General features: G+C 41.2%; 1 protein-coding gene and 1 long non-coding RNA gene across 6 annotated transcripts in view; one reads left to right on the forward strand and one right to left on the reverse strand.

Moving 5' to 3' along the window:
• Positions 1-3831, forward strand: part of LOC105236217 — a 161925-nt gene extending 158094 nt beyond the window's left edge. The window contains exon 3 of the long non-coding RNA XR_004627194.1: positions 154-3831. This is a non-coding gene — a long non-coding RNA (uncharacterized LOC105236217). The remainder of the gene's footprint in view (positions 1-153) is intronic.
• IRAG1 (inositol 1,4,5-triphosphate receptor associated 1) overlaps positions 1-13667 on the reverse strand; it is a 143550-nt gene that overhangs the window by 109724 nt on the left and 20159 nt on the right. The gene's annotated exons all lie outside the window — the stretch shown is intronic.

Raw genomic sequence — 13667 nt, forward strand, 5'->3', positions numbered from 1 at the left:
ACATTTAAACGTATACTCAGGCTCCAGGGAGGAACTGGCTTTGACCCACCTCCTTGTTCCTGCCTAAAAGATAACCTGGTGAATATAAAGACATGATTATTGAGTTAAATTTCAACCTTCAAATGATTTTCCAACATTGTTGCTTCCTTCCAGGTGACTACCAGAAACTCCACCTATTCCTCAGTTCAGAGTTGGATGGGATCTGACTGCTAACTGTTCCCAGGAGAGCAGGCTCCAAAACCTGGGCAATGGGAGGCTTTGTGAACAGGTTTGCCACCCTGAACCCCAGCCCCACAGTTTGGGGTGAGAACTTCAGTTTGCAGGACAAGGCAGAAGCTCACATCTTGCCCACTGAGACCAATGGAGGGGATGGGAACAGTTGTGGATCTTGGCCAGGATCATCAAGGGAATCTGAACTGAAATGCATTTGCAGTTTTGTCAACTCAAAACTTGGACAGAGGCTGTGGCCCCAAGAAACCACGTGCTAAAGTAAAGCGGAGCAGTTCTCTTGGCATCCAAATCTATGCAAATAGCCACAGGATTTGAGTCTTTAGACACCGCTTGAGAACAGACTATGGTAAACAGTGTTGTGAAATGGTGGTGAGGAAGGTGAAAGCAGGAGCTTGGGAATGGCTCTCTCAATAGCAAAGGCTGATGGCCTGAGGCACAAGAATTTCAGTGTGTTCCTCATAAACAGGCTTGTGCAACAGTGGCTGCTTGATAATATGAGACAGGAAGTAGCCGTGGAGGATTTCTCTCCAGGGAGTTATCATCTTTCCACAATGGAAAGATGGGAAATGCGTAAAAACAATTTTGAGGAATCAGCAGAAGAGAACCAATATTTATTGCACCAGGTGCTCTGACTCTTTACATCCTTCATCTTGTTCAGTCCTTACAATACCCTGCATGGAATTATTATTCCCATTTTACAGGTGAGAAAACTGAAGTTCAGAAAGGATAATTTGCTCCAGGCATCACAATTACTAAGCACTTTCAACAGGATTTGAGCTCAGGCTAGTCTGATTCCAAGCCCAGTGTTCTGTTCATCACACCATGCTGAGGCCTCTAGGGTAACACCCAACCCAGCAGCACTGTTGTTAACGACCATCGCCACAGAAAAAGCATTGACACAGGACCAGAGGACCAGAGGACCAGAAGACGTTTTTCTGGCTGAAGATTCACCAATTGATCATCATAGAGAAGGTATTGTCCTTAACATCAGATTCACATATGTTCTGCTAAATTGCAGTTTGTTATTTGTATACTGTCTCTCCTTAAATTAACTGTTTGGTCAACAGTATAGAGTTCAACCCAGGGTTTAAGCTGAGTCATTCTTTAAAAGCCTGTGGAAATGCAGAAACTTCTGGAAATTTCTCATCTGCACTTCCAGTTGAGAGAAGCTGATAACTAACCAGAAATGGACCTCTAGGAGACTTTGTTCTCCTAATAAATAATCCATCTTTCCAGTAGAAGTGGCTTTTTAAAGCAACTTTGGTTATATTTCTCCCTTGATTAAAACATTTCACTGGCTCTTCATGCACTGATTCCTAAATCCAAGAATGCTTACTAGAATCATCTCAGGTGTTTGATAAAAGGCATACTCCTGGTTCCATCCCAAATATATTGGATAATATCGGGGACAGGGCCCAGGAATCTGTATGGCTAACAGTCCCTCAGGGGAGTCTGATGCAGCCTATCTAGAAGACAAGAGCTGGAAAATCCCTGGTTCCTAGATAAAGTCCAGGGTCTCTGGCACGTATGCCAGATTTCCTGCTCTGAGCTACCAGCTTCTCTTGTTTCTTCTCTAGCCACTACCACCAGTGTATCCCACACTCCAGCATCACCTAATGCCCCTGTTTCCAATGTTCCATGTGCTTTCACACCTCTGTGCCACTCTCTGCCTCCAAAACCTCTCTCTCTTATCTGCCTCCACGGAAGACTCTTCTCATCCTGTAGGAACCACCTCATGTTCCTCACCAGATGAACTCCTTCTGCTCATTTCTTTTCAGAATTTTAAGTTGCTTATTTGGGAACATAGACTGTAGAGCCAAACAGGGTCAGGCTTTACCTTGTTTGTCACTTCCTAACTCTGTGACTTTACTGTTGAATCTGTGTCCTCACAAATTGTGAAAGATAAGTATGCAAATATATGTGAATTGTAGAGACAGTGCCTGGTGTATGGTCTCTAGCAGAGTTAGCTATCAGAATGGTAGCTTTTATTATTATTACTGTTGTTATTATTATTTGTTTTGCATATTATTATGACATTTCTCTAACACAGGGTTCAGCAAACTACAGACTGTGAACCAAATCTGACCAACTGACTGTTTTTATATAAAGAACGTTTTATTGGAACATAGCCACAATCATTGATAAATGTATTGCCTATGGCCATTTTTGCATTATAAGGGCAGAGTTGAGTAGCTGAGACAGACTCTATCTGACTCATAAAGCCTAAAATATTTACTATTTGGCTTTTTACAGAAAAAGTTTGCCTACCCTGTTCTAACATAATTACAATTACTTGTTTGCAAGTTGGTTTTTCCCACTTGACTGATAGCAACTCAGTGGTTTTCATGGCCGACTCTTGCTTATCCTTTACAACCCAGTCTTTCTCATCTTTGGATCCCTGGCACTTGATACATAATTAGTGTTTGACAGATGTTGAATGGAACCAAATAACTCCTTAACCCAGTTGAAAGGCACACATCTCCAGAAAAGCCCCTGAGGGGAAAGAGGGCAAGACTACCTGCAGGACCAGGGCTGAGTTAATAGAGATATACAACTTGGAGAAACCAGGGACATCTGGGAAGTAAAATCAGGCCTTCATGGGATGTGAGACTTTTGCTGCAGCCTTAGTTCTGGGTTCCTGGCTCAGGGAGGCCCTGCTCTCAATGCACCATGAACAGTCTCACTCCCTCCTACCACCTGACCCCAGCACCCTGAGCCTTGCGGTTGGAATAGTTTCGCTGATGGAGAGGAGAGGAAAAGCCACTTCTAGGAAATTCTCTTCTGAAAGTTAGTATAGTCCCATTTTCCAAGAGAGCATAAATGGTTAGTCCAAATGGTCTGATGACCCTCACAGTCCTTACAGTGGGCAATTTGATGTACTCATTTTTAATAAATGAACTGATTGATATTTTTTCTATGTAGATTTACTTTTTTTTTTTTTCTTTTTTTTGGTTTTGACTCCCCATGAATTTGCCTTTACTGAGCAAAGCTCCTCTTGGAAGAGAACTAGGATTTCAAAGCAGTGGGGCCATTTCTTTGTGAGCTGATTATGAAACCACTCTGTGACCTTGGGCCAGTCATGCCTATCTCTGGGCCTAGCTTTCGGCTTCTGTACAATGACTTTCAGACTTTTGACTCCCTGGAGTTCTGGCCAAAGGGATGGCTTCCCCTAATTCATGGTGACCAAAAGCAGTGGCCTGACCACAGACAGCTTGATAGAGCTTCTTTCTTCTTCCATGCCTCTGTGCTACAGTAGTGTAATCTCCTACCTTCCCCCATTCCCCACAAATACAACAATTCACTCCTACTACCCTTTCTTGAGGCTCGAAGGAGACACTTTAGCTCTGAAGCAAGTCCTCAGAAGATAAGAAAATGCCACTGATGTGGTTGGAAAAGTCTGAGCTGGATGGAGTGGAAACACAGAGCTCTCCCCTGAGGCTGGATGAGAAGTGCATGGGTAGAAGCCAAGTCCATCCTTTCCTTGAGCCTCTGGGAGCTGGCAGCTCATTGCCTCTCTCAGAATGTAGTGCCCCCTTATCCTTCACCCTTCTTGTAGATACCCCCATGGGTATAACTGCTGAGCCTGCAGGATCCTGGTTATCTGGGGGGCAAATCAGTTTTCCTGTAGATTGAATTGTTTTTTATTGATTTCTCTGTGGGTGATTTATAACTGCCTGCTTCCTAAAAGGGTTTGTGGCCAGATGTCAATAAAAACACTCAAAGGGCAGGAGAGTTAAAAATAAGACTGAAAAAGGGAGCAGAAACTGTGCAAAGGCAAGAGGGAGAAAAGCCCACCAGCCAAGGTAGGATGACGCCTCAACTCAGATGACCTGGAGGGAAATCTTGATTTTCAGTTCCTACTGATATGATTGAGATCAGCAGCATCTTGCTTTTGGCTACTATAAGAAGTACAGGGCAAAGAATATTTACATCTTGAGCTTCCAAAACTGACCCTTCACTCAAAAGAGAACAAAATTAGAGTGAAATTTTTAGGAAGTTTAAAGTTCACTTCACAGGAGTCTTTCCATTTAAGAACTTCCAATTTTACTTCACAGAAGGACTCCTCATGCAAGTCCATTACCATACTGTTCACACAGTGCGATTTGGAATTACTTTTGCTTTTTTTTTTTTTTTAAGATTTTAAGTATTTATTTGAGAGAGAGAGAGAGAGAGAGAGAAAAGGAGCACAAGTGGGGGGAGGGTCAGAAGGAGAGAGACAAGCAAACTCCCGAGCCTGACTCAGGGCTCAATCCCAGGACCCTGGGATCATGCCCTGAACTGAAGGCAGATGTTTAACTGACTGAGCCACCCAGGTGCCCCTGTTGTTGTTGTTTTAAAGTAGTCAGTATAAATAGAGGTTCTGGGTGTTATGTACATGTCTGTGTCTGATGGCTGGTTATTGACCTTCCTTGATGTGGCTGTAGAGAAGATTGACTAATTGAGCTCAAGGAACATGCAAAACCACGCATGAGGATCCTTTATCTCAGGGACTCTAGGCAGTGCCTTTTAATTCTGGCTGCAGGCCAATGTCATTTAGTGGTCATGTGAATGGGTTATTTAAACAAATTCTGGCTTCCCTAGTTGCAACTAACCAGAGATCAGATCTCGCAGAGGAAAATCCATAAGGCTATTGTTTGGGGCTGATCTGTGTTCCAAAATTCATATATTGAAGCTCTAATCCCCAGCACCTCAGAATGTGACTATAGGTAGAGATAGGTCGTAAGAGAGGTGATTAAGTTAGAATGAGGCTGATTGCTTCTCGGCCTTTTGGTTAAGATCAAGTGAAGTTAAAATGATGCTGTTAGGGTGAGCCCTGATCCGGTCTGACTGGTATTCTTATAAGAAGAGAAAATTTGGTCACACAGAGAGACACCAAGAATGTGCATGCACAGAGGAAAGACCATGTACTGACACAGAAAGAAGGTGGCCATCTGCAAACCAAGCGGAGAGACCATACGAGAACCCAAATCTGCCAACACCTTGATCTTGGACATCCCTAGAACTGTGAGAAAATTGATTTCTGTTGGTTAAGCCACCCAGTCTATGGTATTTGTTATGGGATCCCTAGCAAACTAATGCAGTTATTAGAATTTCTTGGCTGTATCAGGTTTAAATTCAAATCTCTTGCAAACACCTAATCTTAGAAATTGGGATCAATGAATTTGTGGGAATAACTGCTTTAGTATTTTTCAAGCCAACCACAAAGCTCCTTTCAGTACCCCCTAAAGAAATAAAAATACTCTGGACTAGGGCCCCCAAATTCTAGTTTTGAAGAAGTAAAACTACTTTTACTTGCAGGTGGCATAAACTTGTGTATATAAAATCCTAAGGAATCCACTACAAATCTATTTGAACTAATAAATGAGTTCAACAAGTTTGCAGAATACAAGATTGATATACAAAAATCAACTACATTTCTATACACTAGCAATGAACAATTTGAAAATGAAATTAAGAGAACATAATACTAGCATCAAACAGCTTAAAATACTTAGGAATACATTCAACAAAAGAAATTAAAAATGTATACTCTGAAAACAGCAAAACATTGTTGAAGGAAATTAAAGAAGACCTCAAGAGATGGAACACCCTCCGTGTTCATGGATCAGAAGACTTTTTTTTCCCCAAAGATTCATCCATCTATTTTAAAGAGGGGAAGGGAGGGGCAGAGGGAGAGGGAGAGAGAGTCTCAAGCAGACTTTAAACTGAGTGTGGAGCCTCACATAGGGCTTGATCCCAGAACCCTGAGATCACGACCTGAACCAAAACCAAGAGTTGGACACTCAACCAGCTGTGCCACCCAGGCACCCCAGGATCAGAAGACTTAATATTGTTAAGGCAGAAATACCCCCAAATTGATCTACTGATTCAACACAATCCCTATTAAAATCCTAGCTGCCTTTTTTTTTTTTTTTGCAAAAATTGACAAATAGATCCTCAATTTCATATGGAAATGCTAGGGACCAAGAATAACCACAACAATCTCAAAAAAAGAAGGAAAAAAGGATAATTTACATCTCTCAATTTGAAAACAATATATAAAATTACAGTAAGACAGTATGACACTAGATACTATACAAGGATAGACACATACATATTAATGGAGGAGAATCGAGAGTCCGTAAATAAATCCTTCCATATTTATAGTCAATCGATTTCAATAAGGGTGCCAAGATAATTCAATGGGGAAAGAACAGTCTTCAAAAAAGTTCTGGAACAACTGGATATCCACATTCAAAAGAATAAAATTGGATCCCTTCCTATACCATATACAAAAATTAGCTCAAAATGGATCAAATGCCTAAATGGAAAAGGTAAAACTGTAAAGCTCTTAGATGAAAGCATAGCAGTAAATCTTTGCGTCCTTGTGTTAGGCAATATCTTCTTAGATACAATAAAAAACACAGACAACAAAAGAAAAAATAAATAAATTGGATTTCACCAAAATTTAAAACTTTTGCACTGTGAATAATATCACTGAGAAGTGAAAATACAACTCAGAGAATATAGTAAAATATTAGCAAATGATATATCTAATAAGAGACTTATATTCAGAATATATAAAGAACTCTTACAAATCAATAATAAAAAGACAAATACTTAAAAAAAAAAGACAAATACTTGTAAAATGGCCGAAAGAATCAAATAGACATTTCTCCAAAGAAAATATACAAATGCCCAATAAATGTATAAAAAGATGCTCAATATCATTAGCCTTCAGAGAAGTACAAATCAAAACAATGAGATACCACTTCACCTCCATTAAAATGCAAAAAAGACAGGAACAAATATTGGTAAGGATGTGGGGAATTGGGAGCCCTTATGCATTGCAGGTGGAAGTGTAAAATCATACAGCTACTTTGGAAAACACACTGGCAGTTCCTCAATATGTTAAACACAGATTTGCAATATGACCCACCAATTCCACTTCTAGGTATATACCCAAGAGAAATTAAAATGTGTGTCCACACAAAAACATGCATGCAATGTTCATAGTAGCGTTATTCTTAAGAGTCAAAAGTGAAAAAAAATGAAATGTCCAGCTAATTAACAGATGAATAAAATGTGGTCTATTAATACAGTGGATTATTACTCAGCCATAAAAAAGAATGAAGTACTGGTACATGCTAAAATATGGATAAACCTTGAAAACTTTAAGCTAAGTGAAAGAAATTGTCACAAAAGGCCATATGTTGTATGCATGCATGATTGCCTTTATATGAAATGTCAAGAATAGAGAAATCTGTAGAGACAGAAAGTAGATTAGTGGTTGCTTAGGGCTGGAAGAATGAGGGAAATGGGAAGTGACAATAAGTATAGGGCTTCTTTTTGGGTGATGAAAATTTTCTAGAATGAAATGGTGATGACTGCACAATTCTCTAAATGCGCTAAAAACCATTGAATTGTCCATTTTAAGTGGGTGAATTTAGGGCATGTGAACTATAGCTTAATAAAACTGTTAAAAATAAAACTTCTTCAAAAACAACAGCACGGAAACTACCTTTGGTTCTTAATACATGGTGATCTTTCTGGACATAATTTCCTCAAACAGAAAATGTGGAAATTCTGCCACCTGATTTCTAAGTTTCCTTCCATCTCTAAAATTCCTGAGTGTATGTAATTTAAGAAAACAGGTAGGGGGAAAGAGATGGATTCTGTGTATATGTATCTAGGATGGGGTCATGTGGAGAGAAATGAAGGAGGGGACAACAAAAAGACTAAAAGAGTTAGAGATGAAGGGACAAGGGACGTGAGCTCAGAGAGACAGACACATAGAGACACAAAGGCACTATGCTCAAAAAGAAAGAGAACTCACCAAAATGCCTGTGCAGATCAGTCATCCATTCTTCCATTTAGCAAAAATTTACTGAGGACCTATGACACCAAGCTGTGTATTCAGTAGTAAACCAGGTAGACTGAGGCACTGAGCTCGGCAACTAGAAGCACAGCAGCAATCAGGCAATTGTAAGCATGAATAGTGAGAGCTGGTATGCCGTAGTTCAAGATGCTCTGGAAGTACACAGGTTGCATGCATGCACATGTGCACACATGCATACACGCACTCACAACACACCACACTCAACACACGCAACATTCCCAAAAGTCAGATCAATTTTGCAAGGTGCACCATTTCTCACCTGAGGCATTTCGAATTCTGCTAGCAAAGACATTCAAATATATGTTGCATTTTTACAAGGATAGGCACAAATGGGAATGGCATCTTTTATTCTCACCCTGAAGTCTCTGTAAAATGAGGCTCAAGGAAAGGATTCATTCTTCAGTTTGGAGATTCCTCCTACTCTTTCCCTTTCATCAGGAAGGACTGGCTTTAGAAACAGAGAGGAATGTGATCTATTACAAGCACACCAGCCCTACTCCTCTGGGCTTTCAGCTGGAAAGTTCCCAAAACACATTCTGTTCTATTCTGCTTCCATCCCATCCAGACCTGGCCCAATAAAGGCATCATGTGTTGCCCATTTTCCCTGTCTTGTGGCTCCTCTACTGCTAAAAATATGAGATGCTGAGCATGGGAGGAAATCTCAGCACAACAGGAAAAGTGACTCTGTTTCGCACACAGTGTCTGCAATAAGTGCTTCTGAATGACCACCAGGTTATACTCCATGTCACAAACACACACACCAGCCTCCCACCCCCGATCAACCCTGATTCCCAGATCCTTGCTCATGGGACAGGAGCGATGCAGGGCATTCATGGAGACTGACCTCCAGTCTCCTAACAATTAAAAGGTCGGAACCTATAGCCACTGCACTTTCAGACTGAAGTGCAGTTTGAGTGTCTCTCAGCTTATAGATCATGCGCATTTGTTCTCATTTTCTTAGCTGTGACCCTGTGCTGACTCTTACCTCTCTAAGGGATTCCCATGCAGCACAGAACAGAAAAAGTGTTCATAGGGTAGGAAGGGAGGACAAAGTAGCCTATGCCTCATTTTCCTCCCCTGTAAAATGGAGATAGTTGTTTCTAACTCAGGATGGTTGACAGGATGAAATGAGATTTGTAAATGACTTGGCACAGAGTTGGTGCTTTGGGGGAACACTGTAGTTTTTGCCTATTTTGTACCCTGGTCCCCCTTCCTCTGGTAACAGCAGCATCTTCATCATCCCTGTGCTTGGGGTGAGGGTGGTTGACCCCACTGTGGGGGTGGGACTGTAACACAGGGATGGCCCATCAGAACACCCTGTGGCCCTGGCCCTGGTGATCAAGGAATGGGCACATGACCCAGACTGAGCGATAAATTCATCCAGTAACTTGTTGGAATGACTGGGAGAGTTCTTGCTGCTGGAGTTTCTGAGAGGATAGGATGTAAGCTGGGGACTGCAAGTTCCAGGTTGTCACCATGAGGCACAAGCCGCCTAAGAAGAGATCCAATACCAAGGACAGTTGGAAGGTAGAGGGAATGAGCCCCCATGCATCCAGCTACATCTGAACCTGCCTTAGACTTGTCAGTTATGTAACCCAGAAAATTCTGGTTATTGTCTAATCTAATTTAAATAAGTTTCTGTTCCATGCAGAAAAGAATCTTTGCTAATGCAAAGCTCACCAGATTTGGTACAACCTTCCTCCTTCCCACTTCCATTGGTCTAGGGGCCTTTCTGGAGCCCTACAGACTTTGCCACAGCTCATCTCCCCATCCTCTGTCTCTTTCCCTTCAGTCCGTCTTCCGCTAAACTGATCATTCTCAGCACAGGCTTAGTCACGTTACTCCTCAGCTTAGAGGACACCTTGACTCACCACCACCTGAAGAGCAAGTCCTGGCTTCCTCAGCTCCACCTTCAAAGCCCTCCACAATCTGACCGCAATTCCCTTTTGTTTTCTCTTTTTTTTAACTGAGGTATAATTGACATATAACATTATATTAGTTTCAGGTGTGCAACATAATGATTCGATATTTATATATATTGCAAAAAGATCTCCACTATAGGTCTAGTTAATATCTGTCACCATACAGAGTTACAAAAATTTTTTTCTTGCAATGAGAACTTTTAAGATCTACTTTCTTAGCAACCCTAATTCCTTTTGAGCTTCTCTCTCATGACCATCTCCCATGGCTCTGTGCCTACTGTGCCTGATGGACATCAACCCAGTCCCCTATTCTGAAATGCTTCCATACTCTCTCACTTTGTGCCTTTCTGCAGAAGACCTTCCACTTCTTACCTGCCTACCAAAATCCCACCTACTCAGCTATCTTCTCTTCCAAGAAGGCTTCACAGATGGCCAAGTCAGAATAAATGTCTCACTCTCCTGAATTTACTACCTTGTTACATATAGCACCTGTCTGTCCTTATGTAAGCATAATCTACATACACTTTGAGAGCAGGGAGTATGTTGTACTTGATTCTGACCCTCCTGGAGCCCTTACACAGGCCTGCCATAGGCCCTTGGTGAATATATTGACACAAGACCCCAGCTCCCTGCTCACAAACTTTGAATCCTCCACCCTCCCCTCAACTTCACTCTAGGAAGGAGGATCCTAACATGTGAATTGTGTTTCCTCTTTGCCAAGAAACCTTTTTCTAATAGTGGTAAAATATATACAACATAAAATTAATGATTATATCCATCTTAAAGTGTACAAATTCAGCGGCATTAAGTACATTCACAATGTTATACACCCATTACCACTCTCTAGCTCCAGAACTTTTTCATCACCCCAAAAGGAAACTTCATACCCATCAAGCAGTTGCTTCCCATTCCGCCTTACCCCCAGACCCTGAAAATCATTAGTTTGCCTTTTGTCTCCATGGATTTGTTTGTTCTGGACATTTCATATAAATAGAAGCATGCAATATGTGGTCTTTTGTGTCTGACTCCTTTCACATAGCATAATGTTTACAGGATTCATTCATGTTGTAGCATGCATCAGTACTTCATTCCTTCTTATGACTGAATAATATTCCATTGCACGGATATATCTCATTCTATTCATGCATTCATCAGTTGTTGGACATTTGGGTTGTTTATACCTGTTGACCATTGTGAAAAGTGCTGCTATGAACATTCATGTATGAGTTTTTGTGTGAACACCTGTTTTCAGTTTTCTTGGGTATAAACCTAGAAGTGGAATGGCTGGGTCATATGGGAGCTCTGTGCTTACCAGGAAGCCTCCTACACTTGCCATCTCTAGCCCTCATCAACATCCTGGATCTGCTTGGCTGACTTCGTCTTGGAAGAGTCCATCGGCTTTTTAGAAGGGAGCTATTTCATCTTGATTGTTGTCTCCTGATGGCAGTCCTTAAAGGGCATTCCTAGTCTTTAATATTAACCTCTTAGTATTTGGAGCTTTCTATTGTCTATTTCAGATCCACTATTTAGTTTGTTCCTCACAACACCACGACAAAGTAGATTCTATTATGTCTGTTTTTCAGCTGAGGAAGCTGACAAGGCTGAGACTCCCAGGCCCAGTGCCCTTTCCCTACCACCACAGAGGCCCTCTCTCAATTAGCCTCTCTGTCCAAGGTCTTTGTAAGAAATAATCACCTTCTGAAATTTATTCTCCGATCCACCGTTGTTCAGAAATGCCCCATTGCTAGGTGGCTGGTCAAAACTGTCACAGACTTCTGCCACAACCTGCCAGTTGGCACTTCTTTTATTTATTTCTTTATTTTAATGATTTTTTATTATATTATGTTAGTCACCATGCAGTACATCCCCGGTTTCCGATGTAAAGTTCGATGCTTCATTAGTTGCGTATAATACCCAGTGCACCATGCAATACGTGCCCTCCTTATTACCCATCACCAGTCTATACCATTCCCCCACCCCCCTCCCCTCTGAGGCCCTCAGTTTGTTTCTCATAGTCCATAGTCTCTCATGTTTCATTCCCCCTTCTGATTACCCCCCCCTTCTTTATCCCTTTCTTCCCCTACCGATCTTCCTAGTTCTTATGTTCCATAGATGAGAGAAATCATATGATAATTGTCTTTCTCTGCTTGACTTATTTCACTTAGCATTATCTCCTCCAGTGCCGTCCATGTTGCAGCAAATGTTGAGAATTCGTTCTTTCTGATAGCTGAGTAATATTCCATTGTATATATGGACCACAGCTTCTTAATCCAGTCATCTGTTGAAGGGCATCTCGGCTCCTTCCATGATTTGGCTATTGTGGACAATGCAGCTATGAACATTGGGGTGCATATGGCCCTTCTCTTTACTACGTCTGTATCTTTGGGGTAAACACCCAGTAGTGCAANTGCAATGGCTGGATCATAGGGTAGCTCAATTTTTAACTTTTTAAGGGACCTCCACACTGTTTTCCAGAGTGGCTGTACCAATTTGCATTCCCACCAGCAATGTAGGAGGGACCCCCTTTCTCCACATCCTCTCCAACAATCGCTGTTTCTTGCCTTGTCTATTTTTGCCATTCTAACTGGCGTAAGGTGTTATCTCAGTGTGGTTTTGATTTGAATTTCCCTGATGGCTAATGATTTTGAACATTTTTTCATGTGTCTGTTAGCCATTTGTATGTCTTCATTGGAAAAGTGTCTGTTCATATCTTCTGCCCATTTTATGATTTGTTTATTTGTTTCTCGTGTATTGAGTTTGAGAAGTTCTTTGTAGATCTTGGATACCAGTCCTTTATCTGTGGTGTCCTTTGCAAATATATTCTCCCATTCCGTGGGCTGTCTCTTAGTTTTTTTGACTGTTTCCTTGGCTGTGCAGAAGCTTTTTATCCTGATAAAGTCCCATAAGTTCATTTTATCTTTTGTTTCTCTTGCCTTTGGAGATATGTCATGAAAAAGGTTGCTTTGGCCGATGTCCTAGACGTTGCTGCCTAGGTTCTCCTCTAGAATTTTGATGGATTCCTGTCTCACATTGAGGTCTTTCATCCATTTGGAGTTTATTTTTGTGTATGGTGTGAGAGAGTGGTCAAGTTTCATTCTTTTGCATGTAGCTGTCCAATTTTCCCAGCACCATTTATTGAAGAGACTGTCTTTTTTCCACCGGATGTTTTTTCCTGCTTTATCAAAGATTAGTTGCCCAAAGAGCCGAGGGTCCATTTCTGGGTTCTCTATTCTGTTCCATTGGTCGATGTGTCTGTTTTTGTGCCAGTACCATGCTGTCTTTGTGATCACAGCTTTGTAGTACAGCTCGAAATCCGGCATTGTGATGCCCCCAGCTTTGTTTTTCCTTTTCAACAGTTCCTTGGAGATTCGGGGCCTTTTCTGGTTCCATACAAATTTAAGGACTATTTGTTCCAGTTCTTTGAAAAATGTCCTCGGTATTTTGATCGGGATAGCATTGAAAGTGTAGATTGCTCTGGGTAGTATGGACATTTTAACTATGTTAATTCTTCCAATCCATGAGCATGGAATATTTTTCCATCTTTTTATGTCTTCCTCAATATCTTTCAAAAGTGATCTATAGTTTCTAGCATATAGGTCCTTTACGTCTCTGGTTAAGTTAATTCCAAGGTAACG

This window comes from Ailuropoda melanoleuca, chromosome 8 (genome assembly GCF_002007445.2).
Source record: "Ailuropoda melanoleuca isolate Jingjing chromosome 8, ASM200744v2, whole genome shotgun sequence".
NCBI lineage: Eukaryota > Metazoa > Chordata > Mammalia > Carnivora > Ursidae > Ailuropoda > Ailuropoda melanoleuca.